The sequence below is a fragment of the Propithecus coquereli genome, unplaced genomic scaffold, assembly GCF_000956105.1.
Source record: "Propithecus coquereli isolate 6110/MARCELLA unplaced genomic scaffold, Pcoq_1.0 Scaffold115, whole genome shotgun sequence".
NCBI classification, from domain to species: Eukaryota; Metazoa; Chordata; class Mammalia; order Primates; family Indriidae; genus Propithecus; species Propithecus coquereli.
In genome coordinates, this window is record NW_012135525.1 from 4900531 (window position 1) to 4923659 (window position 23129).

Here is a 23129-nt window from a genome sequence, read left to right on the forward strand (position 1 = left end):
AAACAACAAAAGAGAGGGTAACCCCATAGCCCAGTGCAGTGCCTTCCATCTCAAACTAGTGGAGGGCAGCAGAGTCACACACACAAGACTAAGCAAGGGGTCTACACTCACTAATCTCCTTTGGCAAGAGGTGAAGACAACAGGTCAGAGATAACCCAACAGGCTAAAACACCTTTAAGGCAATACAGGACCAGAGCACCTCTCCCAAGCACTGTCAAGGAATGTCCCTTCCAGGACTTGAAGTTAAAGCCATAAACCAGCCCCAGCACCCCCAGTTCTTGACAAAGTAGCCTGATGAGAAAGAATCAGCAGAAGAATCAGCAAAAGAAAACAGAAAACATGAAAGATCAGAGAGAACAGTCACCCCCAAAAGAAAATATTCAATCTCCATCAATAGATACTAACTTACACGATATGATTAAATTGACAGAGGAAGAATTCTGAATATGGATTGTAAGAAAACTCAATGGAATTGAGAAAATAGAAACTCAACATAAAGAAGCCACAAGAACATAGAGGAAATGAATGAAAAATTCTCTAAAGAAATTGAAATACTATGGAAAAACCAAACAGAAACCTTGGCAATGAAGGAGGCTTTCAAGGAACTTTAAAACACAGTGGAAAGACTCAAGAACAGAATGGATCACGCAGAGGAAAGAATCTCAGAACTTGAAGATGATGCCTAGGTCCTAAACAAATAAGATGAAGAAAAAGAACACAGAAACAAGAGATAAGACCAAAACATATAAGAAATGTGGGATTATGTAAAGAAGCAAAATATAAGAATCACTGGCGTAGAGGACATTTTGTCTGGGAATGTTTTTCTCAAGAACATGCCTTGGCCTTGCATGCAAGTCCAGGGCACCCTAACCCTGCAAACAGGAGGGGCTAGAGAGTTTAGATGCAAACATCTGCTCGCCAGAGACGAAACAACAAGGAACAGGGACGTGTTGAGTCGGGACAGTGTGGGAACAAAGAAATTGCAGTGGGACAGTTGCCAAACAGGCTATGTTATAAATGAAGAAACTACAGCAGGAAAAGCGGCTGCAGTCTTATACTGTCTTTGTGTGTCTGTGTCTCTTTGTCTCTGTGTTCATTCCTCGGCCCCTAGAAACGGGCCACGTCAAGTGGCGCAGCGAGCAGGGTCTGCGTCACTCGGACCGAGGAACCGGAGTGGGACCTCTTTGGTATAAGGTAAGTGGCAAATAACAGAGGACCTCTGGCATTATGGAGAATTCCCCTTCAGCTGCAGAACGAGAATATCGAAAGTTAGTCCAGGGACTTTTACATTCAGTGGGAGTGGAAGTTAAAGATACTACTTTAAAACAATTGTTTGACTCAGTGCAGCAGCACTGCAATTGGTTTCAGTTTCAGTCCCAGGTTCAGTTAAATTTGCGCAGCTGGCAACAAGTTGTTAAAGCTTTTCGTGTAGCCCACCAACGAGGTGACACGGTTAATTTAAAAATTTGGACTGTTTGTAGTGCCATAACACAAGCGCTACAGCTATTGGAAACAGACTCGGAGAAAGCTGAGTCGCAGAATGGGGAGGAACTGGATCCCCCTCCCCCTGAGGAGATTCCAGAGGTGACTCCTCTAGTGGATAGTCAGGAAAAGCTTAACTCTTTATCTCCCAACACTGAAATAGCAGAACTTATTGACTTATTGAAGAGGTGTTTACCCTCTATTGTTACTACCTCCTCAGCCCCGACATCGCCCACGGCTTATCCTGTCTCTTTGCCGGGGCCGCCACCGCCTCCAGTCCCACCTGCAGGGACTTCTTTTCAGATTCCTAATAGCTCTAATGGCCCAGATGACGATTTTCCTTTACCTCCTGACTTTGATGATAATCCCCCTCTTCTCCCTCGGGCTGGTACTGCTTTCACTTTCCCTATAGTATGACAACCTTTCGGCCCTGTGTTGATCCACAGTTCCCAAATTGGGGACAGCATGTTACTTATCATGCCCTTCAGTATAAATTCCTGAAGGATTTGAAGCAGGCCGTCCAAGCTTATGGTCAACAGTCCCCTTTCGTTCATGGTCTTTTGGACGCCTTTTCTAGTGAGAACATTCTTATACCCTTGGACTGGGAGAATATTGGTAAAACAGTCTTAGAAGGCCCCCAATGATTGCAATTACGCAGTTGGTGGGTGGAGGAAGCTAAAATTCAAGCACGACTCAATGCACAGAGGCGACCTCCATGTCCCACGGAGGAGGAGCTTACAGGGTCGGGACAATATTCTACCCTGGTCGCGCAGGCGGCCATGGAGGACCTAGCCTTAACGCAGGTGAGGTTAATTTTTCTCAAAGCATGGAGAAAAATCAAGACCTCAGGTCAGTCTGCACCATCCTTTGTAAAGGCCTTGCAGGGTCCCACGGAGCCCTTTACTGACTTTCTGTCTCACTTGAAAGAGGCAGTCCTCCATGGGGTGGGAAGCTCTGAAGCTGCCTCCCTTGTTCTGCAATCTTTGGCTGTTGAGAATGCCAATCCAGATTGTCAAAAGATTCTCAGGCCTCTGAAGGCTAGTGGTGGGACATTGGATGAATACATGCGAGCCTGTGCTGGGGTTGGTGGCACTGCTTATCATGCTTTTTTGTTAGCCGGAGCTATTCAAAAGGGGTCTAATCGGCCTGTCTGTTATAATTGTGGCAGACCTGGCCATCTCCGTAGAGAGTGTAGAAAAAAAGGTGGGGCTTTGTCACATAAACCTCAAAAGCCTCCTCCTCCGGGAATTTGTACCCGTTGTGGAAAGGGGCCTCACTGGGCCAGCGAGTGTCACTCCAAAACTGATAAGAATGGAAATCCTCTGCCACCTCTGAGTAAAGACCAACTGTCGGGAAACTATTTGCAGGGCCCTCAGTCCTGGAGCCCCCCAAACAACAATACGGGGCTTCAACAGTATCCAGTGAACAACGGCCTTGCACATCAACAGATCAATCCTTGAAAGTTACACAATTGTATGCTGCTACATCTGGGAGTGCAGCCGCTGATCTGGCGGTCGCTAGGACTTACACCTTAACACCTGCTGGGGGTGTTCACAAATTATTCACCCAGGTATATGGTCCTCTTCCAGAAAGTAAAGTGGGTCTGATCATTGGTTGTAGCAGCTGTACTGTTAAAGGTATCTTTGTTCATTTGGGAGTTATTGATTCAGATTGTATCGGGGAGATACAAATTATGGTTTCAGTTTCTCATACAACTCAGATATACGCTGGAGATCGTATAGCTCAATTACTTTTACTGCCCTACACTTCTTTTGCTGTACGTGATGTTGAAAGAACCGGTGGCTTTGGTAGCACAGGTAATAAAGTTTTTTGGGAGACCCTGATTCAAGATACTCGCCCCATTTTCACATTGACTATTGCTGGTCGCCAATTCGAAGGTTTGCTGGATACTGGTGCTGACATTTCCATCATCAGCCTCTCTCAATGGCCTTCTGATTGGCCCAAAACTGTTGTCCCTACAGTCTTATCTGGCTTAGGCCAAGCTCAGTGTGTTTATCGCAGCAATGACGCCTTGGAATGCCTTGGCCCTGACGGGCAACAAGCTTCCTTGTCATTTTATATTGTTGACATTGCTGTTAACCTATGGGGCAGGGATCTCCTTCATCAATTTGGAGCATTTCTATCTATCTCTCACCTTGCTCCCAATGTCAAAAACATGATGCTTAAAATGGGGTATAACCTCCTGCTTTCTGTAGATTCTTCTACTTCTTTAAACTAGTTGCCACTGCTCAGGAAATTCCTCAAGCTCTGCCCCTACACCGGAGAACAGATACTCCTGTGTGGACTGAGCAGTGGCCACTACCCCTTGAGAAGCATGAGGCCTTAAAAGTGTTGGTTTCTGAACAGCTCGCTGCAGGTCATGTTGAACAGTCTACTTCCCCCTGGAATTCCCCTGTTTTTGTCATCAGGAAGAAGTCAGGTAAATGGTGCTTCTTGATGGACCTGTGAGAAATCAATAAATGTATCCAACCTATGGGTCCTTTACAGCCTGGTTTGCCCCTTCCTTCTATGATACCTAGAGGATGGTCAATGCTAGTCATAGATTTAAAAGACTGTTTTTTCACTATACCTCTTCAACCCTATGACAAAGAACGTTTTGCCTTTACCATTCCAGAATACAACAACGGCCGTCCTATGGAACGGTATCAGTGGCGGGTTTTGCCCCAAGACATGTTGAATAGCCCCACCTTCTGCCAGGAATTTGTTGATCGCGTTGTAAACCCGGTGCGTCTGCGACATCCTGCTATTGTGTTATACCATTATATGGATGACATTCCTTTAGCAGCTCCTACTGTGGCTGAACAAGATGCTGCTTTTTCTGATCTCCAGCAACAACTAACTTCTTATAATTTAATTCTAGCACCAGAAAAGATTCAAACTGACTTGCCTATCGACTATCTCGGCTATTGCCTATCAGAAATGCAGATTCGACCCCCCAAACTGCAAATTCACAGGGAAAATTTAAAGACTTTGAATGATTTTCAAAAACTCTTGGGAGACATTAATTGGCTTCGCCCAACTTTAGGCATTCCCACCTATGCCCTACAGCATTTATTTTCTACCTTGGAAGGTGATAGTTCCTTGACTAGCCCTCGTACCCTTATCCCACAGGCAGAAAAGGAGTTGCGGTTTGTGGAACAGCGACTTACCTCTGGAACTTTGACATTCCTTGACCTTTCCTGCTCTATAGTTTTTTATGTATTTCATACATCCCATTCACCTTCTGGGTATTTAGGTCAAGACCATGGCATTCTTGAGTGGTTGTTTTTACCCAATCAACAGAACAAGAAACTGACTACCTATTTGGATAAACTCACTTCTTTGATCATTCGCGGCCCACGATGTTGCAGGCAACTTTCTGGCCGGGATCCCTGTCGTATTGTTACTAAATTAACAGCCAAGGATATACAGGTGAATTTTGAATTTTCAACTGCCTGGGAAATAGCCTGTGCCGACTTTGTCGGTCAGTTTGATCATCATTATCCAGCTCATAAACTATTCTCTTTTCTTCAAACTCATTCTGTTCTTCCTATTTCTAATATTGCGTTGCAACCTGTTCCAGGCCCTACAATTTTCACTGACACATCCAGCTCCTCCAAAACAGGGTACTGGAGTTCAATTGCACAGAAAGTTGTCTCTTCCCCTTTCTCTTCAGTCCAACAGAGTGAATTATGTGCTATTTGCTTGGTTTTGCAGGATTTCCCTTCGACATCTTTGGACATTCTCAGTGACTCTCAATATGCTGTTTATGTTACTTCTCAACTCCCTACCACATCTTTACCGCTTAACCCTCACTCTTCCTTACAAAAGCTTTTTTCGTATCTCCATACTCTCCTTCGATCTCGTTCAGTCCCTCTTTATATTGCTCATATCCGTTCCCATTCTGGCCTTCCTGGCCCTCTTACCTTGGACAACACTACTATTGATTCCTTACTGATTGCTTCTGTTCAACAGGCACACGCTGAACATGTCTTGCACCATACCAATGCTAGAGGACTACAACATCGCTTCTCTATCACTTGTAAGCAAGCCACACAGATTGTCCGCTCATGTTCTGCTTGTGCCCCTATTAATCTTCCTTCTCTTTTACCAGGTTGTAATCCTCGGGGGATTCAATGCAACCAGATTTGGCAAATGGATGTTACCTATTTTCACTCCTTCGGCCGTCTTCGCTATATTCACCATACTATTGATACTTGTTCTCATTTTCAGTGGGCCACAGTTCAGAGTTCTGAAAAAGCTGATGCAGTTATCACCCATCTACATTCATGCTTTGCTGTTATGGGCCTCCTACATACTATCAAAACTGATAACGCCCCGGCCTATACCTCTCACAAATTGGCTGATTTTCTTCACCTGTATTCCATCCATCATGTTACTGATGAACCCTTTAATAGTCAAGGCCAAGCTATCATTGAATGTGCCAATCGTACCTTAAAACTTCAACTTTTAAAACAAAAAGAGGGAACTCTGGAGTCACCTCATCGCCACCTTCTTCAAGCTCTTTTCACATTAAATTTTTTCAATCATTGGCAGGCATTGGGAACCTCTGCTGTGGAGCGTCATTTCACCCCCACTAAACCTGTAGCTCCTTCTTCTCCTGATCCTGTCTATGTCCGTTTATCTACTGGTGATTGGAGGGAGGGGGTGGTACTACAGTGGGGTCGGGGGCTATGCTTATGTTTCCACAGATAACGGTTGTGAGTGGGCACCAACGCGCTGTCCTAAGCAACGCAATGGTCAAGCAAGGGTGGACCGAGGACTTTCTCAAGGAATTCAAGAACTTGACCATTCGCAGCAGGACCTACACGGTGGCCATGACTCGGGCCACACTACCAAATGTGGGGACAGCTTAAGAGGCTTACTCAGGAGGCTGAAAATGTGGTAACATGCGCTCAACAGTTGTGCAACCCTGGTACTCTTTTTCTGGCAATGCTCGCCATCGTTGCTTGCCAGGTAGGCTGCGTGTATCCCTCTTCTACTTATACCTATTGGACCTATGTCCCATATCCCCCTTTATTCAAAGCTGTAGCATGGGGTGATCCAGAAGTCATGGTGTACACCAATGATTCCAACTGGATGCCTGCTCCCTACCAAACTCAGTCTTTATATAACAATGAGGAAGGAAGGTTAATCTCCAATTATTCTGTAAGTGTGGAAGGATATCCTATCTGCTTTGGTCTTAGACCTACCTATTTCCCATGAAGCCTGGGGGCTGCAGTATAATACCTCCTCTTTTTATAACCGCTGCTGTAGGGTTGGCAGCCATTGTTGTTTCCGCCACAGCAGCTAGCTTGGCCTTGCATGAAAGTATCTAAACGGCTGACTTTGTTCGTCGGTGGCATGAGGACTCCCACTGACTATGGCAGTATCAACATGAAATTGATACAAGATTAGGAGAAATTATAAATTTGCAACATACGGTGCAGTGGCTAGGTGACCAAATTCAAGTATTAACAACGCAGTCATTTCTCTGCTGCGATTGGAATTCCTCCCGATTTTGTGTTACCCCTATTCCTTTTAATGAGAGCAGACACTGGAACTCACTCCATAATCTCTTATCTGGCAGTGTCAATATGACCTCTGATCTCCAAAATTTGGAACGAGAAATAACTGATGTGTTCCATGACAATCTCCCTGAGATGAATGAGGTGGAGATCTTTCAAGGCCTGGCTAATGGTCTCGCCCAACTAAATCCTTTTGAGCACCTTAAGACATGGCTTACATCAATTACTAGCAATCTATGCATTGTATTGTTGGTTGTTGTCTGATTTTTCATAGTCTACAGATGATGGTCCCAAAGAAGAATGAATAAAGAACAACAATATCATAAAATAATGGCCGTGCTGCAACATGTTCGAACACAGCGTCCTGTGCCTTAAAACAAAATAAAAAAGGGGGAGATGTAGAGGACATTTTGTCTGGGAATGTTTCCTTGTTGTTTTTCTCAAGAACATGCCTTGGCCTTGCACGCAAGTCCAGGGCGCCCTAACCCTGCAAACAGGAGGGGCTAGAGAGTTTAGATGTAAACATCTGCTCGCCGGAGACGAAACAACAAGGAACAGGGACGTGTTGAGTCGGGACAGTGTGGGAACAAAGAAATTGCAGTGGGACAGTTGCCAAACAGGCTATATTATAAATAAAGAAACTACAGCAGGAAAAGCGGCTGCAGTCTCATACCATCTTTGTGTGTCTGTGTCTCTTTGTCTCTGTGTTCATTCCTCGGCCCCTAGAAACAGGCCACATCACACTGGCATCCCAGAGAGAGAAGAAAATACACAAGGGCTGGAAAACTTATTTCATGGAATATTGGAGGAAAATATGCCTGACCTGGCCAGAAATCTAGATATCCAGATACAAGAAGCACACAGAACTCCTGGGAGACTCAATGTGAATAGGCAATCACCATGTCACATAGTTATTATGCTGACCAAAGTAAACATGAAAGAAACAATCCTTTGAGCAGTGAGGTGAAAATAGCAGATAACCTACAAAGGAAAACCTATCAGACTAACTGCAGACTTCTCAACTGAAACTTTACAAGCCAGAAGGGATTGGGTGCCTATCCTTAATCTTCTAAAACAGAATAATGGCCAACCTAGAATTCTCTACCTGGCAAAATTAAGCTTCATCAATGAGGGAGAAATAAAGTCCTTCCCAGACAAGCAATCACTGATGGAATTTGCAAAGACCAGATCAGCCCTAGAGGAAGTACTCAGACCTGCATTACACACTGAACAGTGCATTAGACACTCTCCAAAGTAAAATCACTCAAGAATTAAAGTCTAGAACCTGGACTCCATAATGGCTCAAAGAGAAAAACAAAACAATAGGAATTCACCCAACAATATGAATGGAAATCTACCTCAAATATCAATCCTCTCAATAAATGTGAATGGCTTAAATTGTCCTCTGAAGAGACGTAGACTGACAGAGTGGATAAAAATCCACAAGCCTAGTATCTGCTGTCTAAAGGAAATGGATTTAAACCACAAATATGCTTTCAGGCTCAAAGTCCAGGGATGAAAAACAAATCTTCAGGCAAATGGAAGTCAAAAGAAAGCAGGGGTAGTTATACTAATTTCGGATAACATAAGCTTTAAAATAGTAAAAGTAAGAAAGGACAAAGATGGCCACTATATAATGGTGAAAGGGAAGATCCAACAAGAAGAATTAACAATTCTTAATATTTATGCACTCAACTCAGGAGCACCCAGGTACATAAAGCAAACCCTGTCTGATCTAAATAGCATGATAAACAATAACGCCACAGTAGCCGGGGACTTCAACACCCCACTGAATGAACTGGACAGATCTTCCAAACAGAAAATAAGCAAAGAAATAATAGACTTAAACAGAGCTCTAGAACAAAAGGGTCTGACAGACCTCTACAGAACATTCCACCCAAATAAAGCTGAATATACATTCTTCTCATCAGCTCATGGAACTTTCTCTAAAACTGATCACATACTAGGCCACAAATCAGACCTCGACAAATTCAAAAGAACAGAAATTATACCGTGTATCTTCTCAGATCATAGTGGTATAAAATTAGAGTTCAATTCCAACAGAAATACTCACCACTTCACAAAGTCATGGAAATTAAACAATCTATTGTTGAATAACTCTTGGGTCAAGGAGGAAATACAGAGAGAAATCAAAAGATTCTTCAAACTAAATGATAACAGGGACACAAGTTATCAAAATCTGTGGGATACAGCAAAAGCATTCCTGAGAGGAAAACTAATAGCATTAAATGCTCACATCCAAAAAACAGAAAGCTCAAAAATCAACAACCTAATAAACAGTCTCAAAGAATTGGAAAAGGAAGAGAAAATCAATTCCAAACCTAGAAGAAGAAAAGAAATAACTAAGATCAAAGCAGAACTAAATGAAATTGAGAATAAAAGAACTATACAGAAGATCAACAAAACCAGAAGCTGGTTTTTCAAAAAGATAAACAAAATTGACAGCCCTCTTGCCAGATTGACAAGAACTGGAAGGGAAAGGACTTTAATAAACTCAATTAGAAATGAAAAAGGAGAGGTCACAATAGACACCACAGAAATACAAAACATTATTTTTGAATACTATAGAATGGCAAGAGCAGGAGAACCTTGGATACTGTATTCAAAGTTTAGATATTGAAAATGCATGGAGGATAGTATTTTTTTTAAACTGAGCTAAAATTAAGCGCAAGTCGATGAGTTTTATTTAAATGTATGTATATACTTGTGTATATATGGTCCCAACCAACATTTCTGTTACCCTAGAAATGTCCCTTAGCCTCCCTCCACTCCAACCCCACCTCCTAGAGGCAACCACTCTTCTAATTTCTATCACCAAATATTACTTCTGCTTGTTGAAGAACTTCATAAAAAAAGATTCATTCAGGATCTACTCTTCTGAATCTGACTTCATTTCTTAACATAATATTTTTGAGATTTATCCCTGTTAAGTTTGCCAGATAAAATACAGGATGCCCAGTTAAATTTGAATTTCAAACAAACTACAATTTTTTTAGAAAAAGTATTTCCCATGTGATATGTGCATTTTTATTTGCTAAATCTGGTAACCCTAAGCCATATTGTTGTGTTATTAATATTTTTTTAAAATGCTGACTAGTATTCTATAGTATGAATATAACACAATTTTGGTAATTTATTCTCCTGTTAATGGATATTTAGGGTTTTTTAGCTATTATGAATAGAGTTGTTGTGAATATTATTATACAAATCTTTTTGTGAAAATATGTTTTTGTTTCTTTTGGGAGAAATATGTAGACTTGCTGGATCATGAGGTAGTATGCTTTTTTGTTGTTGTTATGAGAAAACTTCATTTTTTCACTTACCGAACTCCATGAAAGAATTTTGAGCTAGGGAGTGACATGGTCCAATTTGCATTTTGGACATATCCTTCTTGCAGCAATCAGGAGCTGGTCGATGGCAGGGACAAGACTGGAGGCAGGGAGGATGTAGAAGGCCATTTCAAAGTCCACATAGGATGGGGGATAATTGAATTGTGGTGGAAGAGAGGATGATAGGAGAGAGATTTAGGAGGCAGAATCAATAAGACATCTTGATGAATTGTCAGTGAGAGATTAAGGGAGAAGGAGCAGTCTGAGTGTCTGGCTCCCTGCCAGAGCATTGCCTAGCAGTGGTAAGGACAATGTCTGCTTTATTCACTGAACTGTATTTAGTACAGTGTCTGATCATAGTAGGGTCCAAATCAACTTTTGTTGCCTGACTCTTGTGCTCCGTGACTCTAACAAAAAAGAACTCAAAATCCGTTAAATGATTGTATTTCCATCAGCATTTTTAACTAGTACAAATATGATAAGTGCCATATACAAAAGACGATCATAACAGAGAGGAAAGAGAGTATGACATTTAATTAATGAGGATTACTTTTTTCCAGGCACTAGAATTTCAGATTCTTTTTAGCAGCTGAATTGCTCCTAAAGTCACACTATCATTAAGATTTGGAGGGACCTTGAAGAGGTATCTCATCCACTCTGTTTTGGAGATTGATGGTCCTGAGTTAAATCCTCTCTTTGCTTCTGATTAGCTATGTGACAGTGGCCAAGTCACTTACCTCTCTGAGCCTCCGGCCCCTCCTCTATATGTGAAGCTTAAATGAAGTGGTGTATATATGTACCTCAACAAACTTTCTCTCTCTCCCTCCCTTCTGTACCTATCAACAGTAGGCGATCACAGCTGTGTACTTTTCACACACAATTGGTTGATAGATATGCTCATCAAATCAGCCCCCAAATCAGCCACTTGAGTCCAAAGAAGCAGCATCAAGTGTTAGCTGTGACCATACCAATGCCCTCCCTTCCACGTTGCATGTATAAAGAGTGGCTGGTGAGATGCAGCTTTCTGCTGGTCTAATGTTTTGCATGGTCCCTTCTTGAGTAATCAACATCTCCCATTTGATTTTTTAGTAGCATTTTTTTAGTGATTAAGTGCCTGAACTTGAATTCAGACAGACCAGAGTAGCTCTCAGTGCCTGTTTGCTGTGTGACATTAACCAAGTTGCTTAACCCCTCTGTCAGTTTCTTCATCTATAAAATGGGGATCGATAAAAGTACTTATCTTTCCATTTGAAATGATGGTTGAGGTAAGGTTTGAAAAGCCCTTAGCATAGAGCTCGGGAGCTTGGGAGCACTCAATCAAGGGTGGCTAGCAGGCTGGCCATGGTTGGGGTCTCTACTCTTACAAAGGCACTGTGTTCCTCTTTAGTCAAAGCCATCATCTTCTGTCCCCATGAGCTGATATCTGTTGATCCTACTTGCTCTCTAGCAGAAGCACCTGGGAGTACGGGAGATCTCACCCAAGGGCTGTGCGTTTGGATGGACAAGCCATTTCCCTCCACAATCTCTGTTAGCAACCAGCAATTATGATTAGAGAGCTGCAAAAAGCAGGGAATCTTTATTCTCCGTATTAATGAAATCCTGCCTGTGGCTGCACAGGTATGGGGGCCACTGATTTCTCTAGGTTTGCTGACATGTTTAGCTCTCCCCCAGGACACACAGTCATCCAATTCCCTGTCCTTTAAACTGACAAGGGATTCCTCCCTGGTGAGCAGCTCTTTTTCCAATGCTCTAGATGACAATGGTTCCATTCCCAAGGCGTGTTGTTACAAAGATTATGTAAGACCTACAGTCAGAAAAGGCAAAACTTACCTGAAATTTTTGAGTCAAGCAAGAGCTTGGAGAGAAACAGACATCTAGAAATAAGAAATTGAATGAATGGCAATTTGAAGAATCAGATCAAATTGAGACCTTGAAGCACAGGTTGGAGATGACTTGGTCATTTAATATCATGAGGGTTCTTCACAAAATAGTTAAGCTCTTGATTCTAGCTTTCTTCACTGTGTAAACCCTTCAGAGATTTCCGGTGCTCTGCCCAAGTAGCCTAACGTCAAGGGGGAGACTGACTTCAGTATCTCATTGGGATATAGTGGCCAAGGAAAAGCTTCCCCTCTGCCCTCTGAAGTTTAACTGAAAAATCAACTGATGAAAGATGTAGTAATAGGAGAAAACACATACAAATTTATTAATGTGCACGGGAGCCTTACAAAGACCTCAAAGAAATGGCCAGATGGGTGATGCTTTTATACCATCTTGAGGTTACAGAAAGAATGGGGGCTTGGATCACAGCAAAACGGGTTGTGGGAGAGAGAGAAGAGGAGGCCTGGCTAGCAAAGGTGGTCTTGTCATGTAGATGGAACCTCACAGATAGCAGCCCTCAGAGAGAGCAGATGGCTACTGTTTCTTCCTGACCTTTAAAGATGTCAGACTCTCAGTTAATCTCTCTAGACTCTGTTAACCTGGACAAGGGAAGGCCTTAGAAAAAAACCTGGCTGCATCCAAGCAGATTTCCTCTACAGATGTAAATCTCCCCCACAGAAGACAATTTTTCAGCTGTTCTCGTATTTCCAGCCCTTTTGAATAGCCATCTTGAAATATGTGGAAGAAGTATATTTTGGGGTGAAATAGTTTAGTTTCCTTCAGGGAGAAGTCAGCTCCCTTTTTTGATGTGAGAGGCAGCGTGGTCTGCAGGGCCCAGGAGTCAAAGGACACTGTGTGGCCTCTTGACACTGCTTTGGTGTCTTTTTACTACTCACTTTCAACTAACATACGCACGAAGTCCATAAACACAACAGACGAACGCGTATGTGCTCACAGGACCGGGAGCAGAGAGTTTTAGGCTGGTTAAGATTTGTCCTGCCACCCAGGGGCTCATATGCTACCTGAGGAGAGATCAAGGTATAAGTAGAACACAAATTGATAAATATCACAGTTGAGACAAGCACAAAGTTTATAGGTGTGGGTGATATTCAAAATATTTGACCACTGGTAGAGTCACTGCAAAGGGTTTCTCACCCCAGCCATGGCAGGGGGACTGAGGGGTGCCAGATGGGCATGGGGCATTTGTCTGTGGGGTGCCAGCACTGTCACCAAGATCGCCTTTGTGTCCAGGCCCATCCTGGGGTGGTGGGATGGACGTGTGAGAACGAGGGGCCTTCCTCGCGCTGGCTGGTTGGCAGGCACTGCTGTGCTCAGAGGGACGGGGCAGCCAAGGCCGTGGGGATGCAGGGAGGGGCTGGGGGACTAGGGCAGTGTTGTCAGCCCACTGGTGTGGATGCATTTCCGTATTTTACTGACGATATGGTGGTACTGATAGAGTAGCAATATCCAATGGAAATGGAACTCGAGCCATATATGCAATTAAACATTTTTTAGGAGCCAAATTAAAAAAAAGTAAAAAAAATAGGGGAAATTATTTTTCATATTTTATTTTACTCACTAGATTCAAACTGTTATCATTTCAACATATAACCAATATACAACATGATTAATGAGCTATTTTACTTTGTTTGTTTGAAATCGGTGTATATTTTCAAGTTGGAGCCATTCAGAGGGTCTCCACAGACAGCTGTTGTCCCCGCAGTGGCCAGTGAAGGTCTAGAAGGAAGGCAGTCCTCTCTCTCTGCTCCCTGGATTTTGGGGGAGGTGACCTCCCAGTTGTCTGGAATTTCCTGCAGGATCTGCCTTTGTTTTCCTTCTCTGATTAGCTCACTGGTAAACACACACACAGCCCTTAACTGGTGCAGAATTTACAATGGAGATACGTGGCTCTTTCAGCTCTGAGCTGAATGACACTAACTGTCTGGCCTATTGCTTAGTGCTGCCTTCATTACCAAACCAAAGACTTAATTGGTCTTTCAAGCTCCTTTGAATTTTCAGAGCTAATTTACCTGCAGCCTCCTGAAACTCAGGGCACCTGTGAGTTTACTAAGGCTAAGTGGGAATTCGCTGTGTGCTGAAGCCTTATTCGGCCTTTCTGGGCCCTCATTTTCCTTTTTATGCAGTCACCTGAGATAATGGTCTTTTCCCTCCTCACTGCAGGTGACACCCACAAGCTTAAAAAGCATTTCCTGTACTTTAGCACCATCTTGTGGTTCACAGGAAAAAAGTCCAGGAAAGGGCTACATCCATCTTGGGATTGTTGAGCTGCTTGAACAGCCTTGAAGGGCCATCTGGCTTTTGTTGTCTCTTTCGCTCTGAGAGGAAATGAGATTTGTTACTGAATATGGAATGTCTCCTACAGGCTAAACCGCCTGCTAAGAAATCAGACAACGTAATGGCTCCAGTTTGAACTAAGCAGAGAGTGGTGCAGAAACATAAATCCATGCTGCCACAGTTCTATTATTTAAATTGAATTGTGTCCACATTTCACAGATGACTCGGCGTAGCCAGAGAACTTGGCATCTCTGTCTGTTGTTACTGTAAAATGTTGAGTTAATGTTTTCAGTTGCTCCAAGTTAGGAATTAACTCCTGGCCATTGGTGATACATCCTGGAAATTGCGCTCGCTTCGTGGCGCTGCACCCAACTTGCAGCTGAATTTCATCAACAGACCTGTTGGTTGGGCCAGCATTGGTTGAATATAGATAGTGTTAGAAAACCGCTAGATGGGGCAGAGGTTTTACCAGTAACCATGGGCCCAGTAAGTTTATTGTAAGTAACATCAGCTACTTCCTTATTATCTTGCACCTATACTCCTTAGTTCCTGTATCATTTGTTCCTGCCCCAAAGGTGTATGAGTTTGCAATTCCCTGACTGGTTCAGAGAGGCTGTTGGACTCTACCGTGGCCACACCATTAGTCACTGGCAGAATGTTATTGACTAACTTACCACTCCTAACAATCGACTAGTTCATCCTATGATTTCCTATGAAAAATAAGTCGTCAGATTTTTGCAGAGATGTGCTTGTACTCAGAGTGATAAATAGAGTTAATATCCTGAGTTCCCCAGTCTCTAAGCATCAGAACCTTAGGGGAGTTGTGTAATGAAAAATAAAAATAAAATCCTAAGTCCCCAAGCAACTGAATGGACTCCTCCCTCTTGGCCAAGGGGACCCCAGGGAAACCTTAAAAATGGAGTTCCCAGCTATGACAGGACAGGGAGTTGGACTCACCTCATTATACCCCCTCCTTTGCTAACCACTATTAGACTTTCTTGCCTAAGAGTTAAACAGAAACCAGCCCTTTCAAAAGACTTGCTCTGCTGCTGATTTCAACAAACCTCATGACTGCCCCTCCCTTTTGGGGCTTTAACACAACAACAGACCAGCATTCCTTCCTGATAGAGGCCACTGACCATGGAGTAGTTCCAGTCAGTTTATGGAGGCTGTGCGCAGAGGGCCTTCATGTCCTCTGCTTCACTTTTTGAAACGTAGAGCCTAATTGTAATGCACCTAAATGTTTAGTCTCCACTGCAAAGTGAACATGGGATGCATATTGCATACATGTTAGCCTGCTATGCATGCATACACCACTCCTTCATGAATATTTGTAGTCCCTCCAATAACCTGTTGAATATGTATATTTAGCTAACCTGTTCTGCATAAATTTCTGTCTCATCCTCCCCCACCTGCAACTCCTCGCAATACTTACTCTCAGCTTCTGCCCAAGGCCACACTTGCTGCAAGATGGCTAGCCTGTAGGCTGCACTCTTTTATGAGAAATAAAGCTCTACTTTCCAAATTTATGACCACTGTAATTCTTTAGTTGATCGTAACTATTGTTGAAGCAGCCCAAATCTAAGCTCTACCCTTCATTCATTGTGTTACTTGAGCAGAATGTCTATTGATGAGATTTCTGTGCCTCAGTTTCCCCTTCTCATTAAATGAATTAATAACACGTAAGGGCTTTACAGCAAGGCCTGGGAGCTGCTAAGGATTCATTGAAGATGATAATCAGTGCTGGGAACTAGGGTAGGCAAGTGAGGTTGCAAAATGGCCCTGAAAGGGAGTGCCTCACGCTGCTGACTCTAGTCCTGGCCCTGGTGATGGTGATGATAGCTAAGGCTTCTGTGGCATTAGTCAGAGTGTTAATGTCATTGTTATGCACAAAGTAGGCCAAGGAGCGGCTGGACAGCCATGATCTAATAATCTCTTTCCTCCCCTTTTGGGATTTTACCCTGAGGGCTTTATTCCTAGGGCAAGGCATTGTCCTCTGGGCCCATGAGAAGATGCCAGAAGCATATCTCCTTGCCATTTCCCCAAGATTTAGCTGAGAGGACATTTTAACAGGTACTACTATGGAGAAAAATGTGAGAGTGCAAGAGACTTGACTGGAGAGATAGGCTTGGAACTGAGAGGGAAGAGACTGAAAAGGAATAGACTGCAGGGTCCTGGAGACAAGGTCCTCTGACTTCTCTGCTTGGCCAAGCACAGCCGTGCAGACCCTTCCTTGCTTGACAAGTGAGCCGACCCAGAGAAGAGATCCACGATGTCAAGAAATGGACAATTACCTACAGGGTTTTAAATACCTGTTCCAACGATCATTGTAAAGAGCAATGATTATAATAATTAACAAGGCCAAACAACATATGCCTCTCCCTCAGTCCCCAGGTTAATGGTTTTCTATGTTGCAGCTTTTTTTCTCAGAGTCAGAGCCACCTGCAATTTAAGATCCTAAATAAAAACAGACAGCTCTGATTTTGCCAGCTCCTGGATTGGAGACAGCGCAGTGGAGTCCTGTCTGCTCTTGGCTTCACTGTTCATCTTTTTGCTAAGACTTGTGGGCTGCCATACCAATCACACCTGGCGACTATGTGCACGAGAGATTTAAGTGGCACAGGAAAGAAAACCTCAGAAATAAAAATCCCTTCCCACTAGGTGGCCTCAGCACCTGTAGTTCCTGTGTGACTCTCTCCTTTCAGTTAAGGCATTGGAAGGCCTTAAAAGTACAATTCTGCTGAAAGAGCAATTTAAGCTTTTATGTACCACTTTAACCTTGGTATAAAAGTACATATTACACGAGTTCTGTGGAAGATGAGTTTTAGTGGGGATGAGGGGTATGAAATTCAGGTATTTCCCTGAAGTAAAATGTCAACATGCAGTACAGCAGGGGGTAGGAACATTCCTTCTCATCTGCAATGTACAGCACAGCCATGATGGACAGGTGGTTGGAGTCTAGGAGCAGAAAGCATTGCCACGTGGGCAGCATGCTCTGAAGACTGACAGTATTTGCCCAGCATTTATTGTTTATTTGGCCTGGGCTACGAAACAGTAACCAGGCTCTTCTGTTGGTGCTTGTAAACAGAAGAGGAAGTTTAGTACTGGAGATGCCTTTCCCAGAGCTGGATCCTAGGGGCATATTCAGGTCTCGATGGAGGTGCAGATGTGGGGCCAGTGTCAGCCAGTAAGTCAAAGACCAAACCATTGGCAAGTGAGGCCTACTTCAGGAAGGAAGCAAAGATATGTGAAGAGCTGAGCATCAGAACACGTGTTTGGGGGCAGCTGGGTAGACTTGGCAGAGGGAGCAGTCTCTCCAAGTCTCCTTTGAATATTTTACAGTCTAGAAACAAAGCAGGAGAACCAGGGAATTGAAACTCCTGTTTTCATAGGAGACAGATAGAGTGAGGTTTAAACCTTTATTCCTTGCTTTCCTGGGTGTATCAGTTAGGATGTTTGTATGATATTTACTATTGCATATAACAGCAAGTTGGGACCTAGGGCAGCTCTAAGGCTAGTAATTGCTGCCATCTGATAATCAAGTCCTGTCCCAATTGTTGCCATCAAGTAATTAAGTTCTAACTTTCTGCCCTTCCATGGTCAGTATGCTGGCTTTGTTCTCAGAAATATTGTCTCATGGTAACAAAATAGTTACCATAGCTCCAGGCATCACGCATGTTCTCACACAATCACAGCAAAAGGGAAAAAAAAATGAGGAGGGATAGTAATTTCTTCTCATGCATCCTTTTTATGAGGAAAGGAAGCATACCTCAGAATCCCATTCAAGACTTCTCCTTGCATTCCACTCCTTGCATACCACTGATAGCTATGATATTAGATCGTCATGATATTAATCCAGGTGATCTGAACCTGGATGGGTCACATGCCCATGCCCTAGCTGTGACATTTTTAGCCCCTAGAGTGAGAGGTAAACTCTGCCAGCAGGGAAGGAGTGGGGTAATGCAGTCAATAGACGACTAAGTGTCTGAAGCACAGGGCAAGAATCTTAATATCTCTGTCTAAGTTTCTTTATCCATACATTAGTCTTTCAGAATTATGTCCCCAACAGAATGCCTGATACACAAGACACGCTCGATAAAAATGTGTTCTTTCATTTTGAGCATCCACAGCTCAAGAATGTCAGGAGCCGGTGGCCTGAACAGTCTGGTGTTCTTGGGTCACGAGGGCCAGACAGCACAAATGATGGGACCAAGTGATTTCTACTCAAATAGGGTCAGCCCCTTCCTGCTAGACGTCATAGCAGAGTGAGGGAGGGGCAGTGATGGGAAAGACAAAGTGGGGGATGATAAACCCCTTGCGGAAGAAAAAGACCAGTTTTTGAATGCTTTCTATGGATATGTGCAAAGCACTTCAGAATGTGCATTTTTCCAGGACCCATTTTCTTACTGAAAACTCGGCACTTGTCCACAGGGACAAATCAGAAGAATGAGGACAAGTGTTTTGGGGAGGAGGAAAGATTTTACTTTGCCAGCAAAGAGGGAAAAACGGCAGATCTTCTTGTCTCAAAATCCAAATTTCCTGAACATAGGCAGAAATACAGGGCTTTTAAAGGAAGGGACCCTCAGTTCTAGGCTAATGTGGTTAATAACTCTAATCGTCCCATCTCTGCCAAAGACACAGCCTGTGAACTCTGCCAGCCACCCACCTGGGGGGCTGGCACCATGTGGGAGTTATTTCTTTTAACAAGACTCAACCTGCCTCAGGGATGCAGGCCAGGCTGCAGTTCCCAAAAAGAGTGGGGGAAGTTTTAAAGAGACAGAAAATCTTTTTTTTTCTTCTTCAGGCCCTTCCTTCTGTTATAATTTCATATTCCCCTTAAGAAGTTGGCAACCCTGTCCCAGCTGCCTTTACATGGGTGACATCTCAAGTAGTGTCATTGCAAAGCAGAGGGGTATTGGGGTGATAGTTCATGAAGATGTGAACAGAGTTAACTCCCCCTGTGCTAATAATGTGGAAGCTTGTCCACATTCATATGTGGCCATCCTAACTGGAAGGTTAAGGGGACTGTTGGTATGCTGCCCTGAGAATCCACATGCGGTTAGGGACAGCGTGATGCTGAAAGGGGGATGGGTCCTTTTAATGTGTAAAGAAGGAAAGAAATATGAAAATATTTTGGGGGAAATTGTAATGAAAGTATTGATCCAGGCATGCGTGATCAATTTGTGTTAAAAATCATTAGATGGATGGTTCAAGGAGAACCGAACATCCTCATAATGCCAATGTAATGAATACCACACAGATGTATGATCAGATGCGAGGGGAAAACTTGCACAAAAGGGCAAGTACGATGTGATGTCAGAGCAGCATCACACTAATCCAAGGGTCAGACTTGGCATCACAAAGTGTGTGCTATGATATCATATGTCTTCTAACGTGATGCAGCTTGAACCCGTTGAGCCTTTAGATGGAACTTCTGTTGTATAGGAACAGCTAAACAACATGGCAAGAGAGCAGCAAAGACAATTCCGTATCCAGAAGGTGGTTCATTCTCCAGGATAATCAAGGCTATCTGTTTCACAGATTTGGGGAACTGAACTAGATTAAAAAAGACTAAAGGCCGGGCGCGGTGGCTCACGCCTGTAATACTAGCACTCTGGGAGGCCAAGGCAGGCAGATTGTTTGAGCTCAGGAGTTTGAAACCAGCCTGAGCAAGAGCGAGACCCCGTCTCTACTAAAAATAGAAATAAATTAATCGGACAACTAAAAATATATAGAAAAAATTAGCTGGGCATGGTGGCGCATGCCTGTAGTCCCAGCTACTTGGGAGGCTGAGGCAGGAGGATTGCTTGAGCCCAGGAGTTTGAGGTTGCTGTGAGCTAGGATGATGCCACGGCACTCTAGCCCGGGCAATACAGTGAGACTCTGTCTCAAAAAAAAAAAAAAAAAAACTAAAAAGGAAAAATAAAAAGGTGCAATGCCATCATTGCCCTGGGTGGGATGTTGATTTGAACAAATCAGCTAAAGGACATTTTGGGGTCAACTGGGAAAATCTGAATATTGTCTGGATATCAGTTGAAACAATAAGACAGAAGTCATTGACAGAAAAAACAGATAATAAAATATGACTTCATTTCAGTTAAACATACATATTTGTACATATATACATAGAAAATGATCCAGAATGACAGGTACTTATAAGTGGTGATCCCTACATGGTAGGAAGGAATGCAATACTTTTATTTGTTAAGTTTCATTTGCTTGCATTTTGTTATTTTCTATACTGCATATGTTCTGCTTCTGTGATAACAGTTTATTTTAAAAGGTAAAAATTATTAAACTGACATACAAACGGGGGAGAGAATAGAAAAACACAAACTGTTTAATTCTCAATTTTGCTGAAGTCTGGCTTTGTCTAGAAAAATGGCTATGAAGAATAGCTTCACTGTTTATTCTCATTGCCCTTTTCATCTCAGGAGCAATTATGGAAGCTGCTAGAAGTGGAGGCTTAAAGGTTTTCTGTGATCGTCAATCAATTGTAATCAATCTGGCTACTTCCGCCGAGCAATAGCATTTTCTCAGTAGGGTTCCTGGAACATATTTTGAAACCTAAGAATTTTCAATACAAAGTCTATAGAATGTTTTTGCTTTTTTATAGTTGGCATGAACAGCCTCCTCCATCCCTGCTCAAGAAAAACTAAGACCCGGAATCACAAAGTGATTACTCAGGGCAGACAGCTGTTTAGTGGACCGCAACACAGGTCTCCTGATGCAGAAGCCTGCATTTCTTTCTTCTAATTACTTAATTAACTCATCATATATTTATTTATCCTCTATTATGTGTGGGTACTGAGGGGATACAGTGAAGTAGGTGCTATTCCTGCCCACAAAGCTTGACCTCCTCTTTAGAGGAGTGCTTTGTTTCTCTGGTAATGCCCCCCCAGGTTCTAAAGACCTTGGTCTTTTGGGCAATGAACTAAAAATCCAAATGTGCTTATGTGAATTTTCATATGATATAGGAGAGATTCTTAGTTCATCATCAAAGTTCAGTTCCATGGGCAAAAATGCTCCTTCCTCCTCTTTCCTGGGAAAGTCAATTATCCAGTGGTGATTTGTGGGGAAATAAAAGAATAAGAGCTCTATGCAAAATCAAGGTTTCTGTCTGAACCACAACACACCACAGGGAAAAGGTTCTTTACTGCATTCTCTGACAGGCAAGCAGCACTCTTAGGAGATTTAGGGACTTACTCTTTCATCGATTGATCATTTTGCAAGTATTTCTTAAATAAGCGTTGCAGGCAGAAGCCACAAGTCAGGTGTGGCTGGAATGAGAAAGGCTGGGCTCAGCATTTAACTTTTAATCCATTTATTTTCCATAGTGGGAGAACCATCCACAGAGGGACAGGGCGGGACATGGAAACAGATTGTTCCAATAAAGAGCATCTATGATTTCAGCAGCACAGGCAGGGCTTGGATCCCTGCTCCTGTTTTTCTCTGGAATACTGTGTTTTATAGCTTTGTAAAAGTGGATTCTGCTGTAACCCAAAGTATAAGATGAATATCCAAATATCTGCAAGCCCATACTGATAAAAGTAAATGACTGAAAAAAATCAATAAATGGAGAATCAGAGACAAATCCCCTACTATAATTTTAAATAATTTATGTGGAAACTCTGCCGTCAAGGAGGTGGAGCATTAGCCACCTCCCCTTAACTGTGGATGGTGCACAGTGACCTCCTTCCAAAGAGTACAATGTGGACAGGGAGAGGGAAAAAAAGAGTAACTTGACAGTGGAGAAACCTGACAAAACTGCTTTAGCCAGTTGATCAAGGTCAACGTCAACAGTCATAAACCGTGTTAATAATATGTCCCTTTGATATGATGTGATGAAAACATTACTTCATCTATGTGATCCTCCTCCCTCAAAACCCATAACTCCAGTCCAATTAGGAGAAAAACATCAGACAAATCCCTGTAGCGAGGGGCTCTCTACAACATCTCTGACCAGGACTCCTCAAAACTGTCAAGGTCAATCAAAAACAAAGACAGACTAAAAAACTGTCACAGCCAGTGACAGTTGAGCCTAAGGAGACATGACTAATAAATGTGATGCGGGATCCTGGATGAGATCCTGGAAGAGAAGAAGGACAGTAGGTAAAAACTAAGGAGGTCTTGAATATATTGTACTATTGGCTTTAATTAATAATGAATCGATATTGGTCCATTAATTGTCACAAATGTACTACAGGAATGGAATGTGTTAATAATTGAGGACACTGTGTGTGGGGTGGGAATAGAGGAACTCTTTGTATTATCTTCTCAATTTTTTCTTTCTTTAATATTAAGACAGGGTCTCGCTATTGCCCTGGGTAGAGTTCAATGGTGTCATCATAACTCACTGCAACCTCCAACTCCTGAGCTCAAGCAAGCCTTTTGCCTCAGCCTGCAGAATAGCTGGGACTACAGGCGTGCACCACACCTGGCTGATTTTTCTATTTTTCGTAGAGGAGGGTCTTGCTCTTGCTCAAGCTGGTCTCCAACTCCTGAGCTGAAGTGATCCTCCCGCCTCGGTCTCCCAGAGTGCTAGAATTACAGGTGTGAGCCACCATACCCAGCCTCAGAGATTTTTTTTTTTTTT